Here is a 2,232-nt window from a genome sequence, read left to right on the forward strand (position 1 = left end):
ACCCTCCTCACCACCCATTTGGATCACCTGTTGTTCCTTTTTCCCTGAGTTTGTTAACACCACTTCTTTTCCCTCCACATCCCCCTCTCTCATGTCCCCCCAGAACCATCAGTCCTGTTGTTTTCTCCTCCATATTGTTCATCCAGCCTATCTTATTTAGACAGACCTGTGGAGACACTAACATGCACAAAAACAAGACAGAGCAAAACAAAGCAACAAAAGAAGAGAAAAGAAAACAAATCAATGACAAAAAAAAAACAACAAAAAAGAAAGGCCTGTAGTTACTTTAAGTACTGTTTGTTGGCCTTTAGGAGTGTTTTCTGGTCAAGTCTGATGGGGTGCCACGTCTTTACCCCAAAATCTCTTTTTGGTATTCCCTGGGGTCTTCGTTGCTCTGTTCCCCTTGTTGTTCTGTTGCACACCCTTAGTGTTTTGCCTAGGTGTGGAGGGATCAGATCGAGTGGAATTCCCACACTGTGTCTCCAGTGTTGTCCCCTGTAGGGCTATGGGTCAGTGAGGGATGTCCTGTCTTATAGTGGGGCCAGCCATGTGGTCTTCTCTGTGCATTGGCTCCTCAAGGCTTGGTGGACCAGGAGACAATAAATCTTAATGAGTAGAACACACAGAAAAACAAACAACCCCCAAATCCAATGCCATCAATCTGATGCTGACTTTTAGTGACCCTGCAAGACCCTCAGGTAACCCTCACTGTCCCTGTGAGTTTTCAAGACGTAACTCTTTATAGGAATAGAAAGCCCTGTCTTTCTCTCGTGGAGTGGCTGGTGATTTTGAATTGCTGACCTTGGCGATCAAAGCCCTATGCATAACCAGGATGCCACCAGGACTCTGCATGGGAGTAGAAAGCCTCATCTTTCTCCTGTAGAACAGCTGGTAGTTTCAAACTACTGACCTTAGAGTTAGCAGCCCAATACATAACCCACTATGTCAGTCACCAGATCTAAATTCTCCCAGTCAGGATTCTTCCAAGGAAGTTCCAGAGATGGGTCCATGGGCATCACTGTTATACGTTGTTATGAGCAGTATTTTCTGCTCTTACTCCTTAAGTTGTGTGAGGAAAGGAACAGTCGCTGTGTTTTATTAATTAATCAATGACATTTTAATATCTGTTCAGGGCTTGCTGACTCATCCGATGGTGTTGGTAACTTTTATTTATCGGATGGATTATTGATTACATATGGATTTCTTTCCATAATAATGGAAAGGCAAAATGGGAACAGTCTTTTAAGTTTCAACAGGAAGGTGAGCTAATAGTAAGGTGTTTTGATTGATTTAAAAAGAGGGCTGTGGATGAGGGGAGTGCAGAGCAGAGACCCAAAGCCCATCTGTAGGCCACTGGACATCCCCTTACGGAAGGGTCACAGGGAAGAGACAAGCCAGTCAGGGTGCAGTGTAGCAACAATGAAACATACAACTTTCCTCTAGTTCTTAAATGCTCCCCCCCACCCCCTCACTTTCATGATCCCAATTCTACCTTACAAATCTGGCTAGACCAGATACAGAAAAGAGCTGGAAACATAGGGAATCCAGGACAGATAAACCCCTCAGGACCAATAATGAGAGTAGCGATACCAGGAGAGGAAGGGGAAGGTGGGGGAGAAAGGGGGAGCCAATCACAATGATCTACATATAATCCCCTTCCTGGTGGATGAGCAACAGGAAGTGGGTGAAGGGAGACATCTGACAGTGTAAAACACGAAAACATAATAATTTATAAATTATCAAGGGTTTGTAAGGGAGGAGGGTGGGAGAGGGGGTGGGGAAATGAGCTGATACCAAGAGCTTAAGTAGAAAGAAAATGTTTTTAAAATGATGACAACATTGCAAGCCTTCAGCGTGCCTGGGTTTGGAGTAACCCTGTGCATTCCTTCAGTGCTTGCAAGAGCAGCTTTGAAGTGGTTTGAGGCCTTGCTCTATAATACCTACAGAGCAAGGTTATAGAAATTTCAGACATTCAGGAAAGGGGGGGGGGATGATGACAACAAATGTACAAATGTGCTTGACACAATGGATGCATGCATAGATTGTGATAAGAGTTGTACGAGCCCCCAATCAAATGATTTAAGAAAAAGAAAAGAGGGCGAGCACATAAAGGGCTGGAATTCAGTACACCTGTCTTTTCCTTGTTGCGCTCTTTCCTGTGCCAATAAGAGGTGTGTGGCAGGTGAGAATTGTTATTGTGAGCTGCTGCTGCTGCATCAGCCCTACTCAAAG

The 2,232-nt window shown here is 44.5% G+C and overlaps 1 non-coding gene across 1 annotated transcript; it reads left to right on the plus strand.

The window, feature by feature from the left end:
• Positions 1 to 1,839: 1,839 nt before the first annotated feature.
• On the plus strand, positions 1,840 to 1,974 carry LOC142452209 (small nucleolar RNA SNORA9). Its single transcript, XR_012785238.1, has one exon. It is a non-coding gene; the product is annotated as a small nucleolar RNA SNORA9 (small nucleolar RNA).
• Positions 1,975 to 2,232: the final 258 nt, after the last annotated feature.

This window comes from Tenrec ecaudatus, chromosome 6 (assembly GCF_050624435.1).
Source record: "Tenrec ecaudatus isolate mTenEca1 chromosome 6, mTenEca1.hap1, whole genome shotgun sequence".
Taxonomy (NCBI): Eukaryota; Metazoa; Chordata; class Mammalia; order Afrosoricida; family Tenrecidae; genus Tenrec; species Tenrec ecaudatus.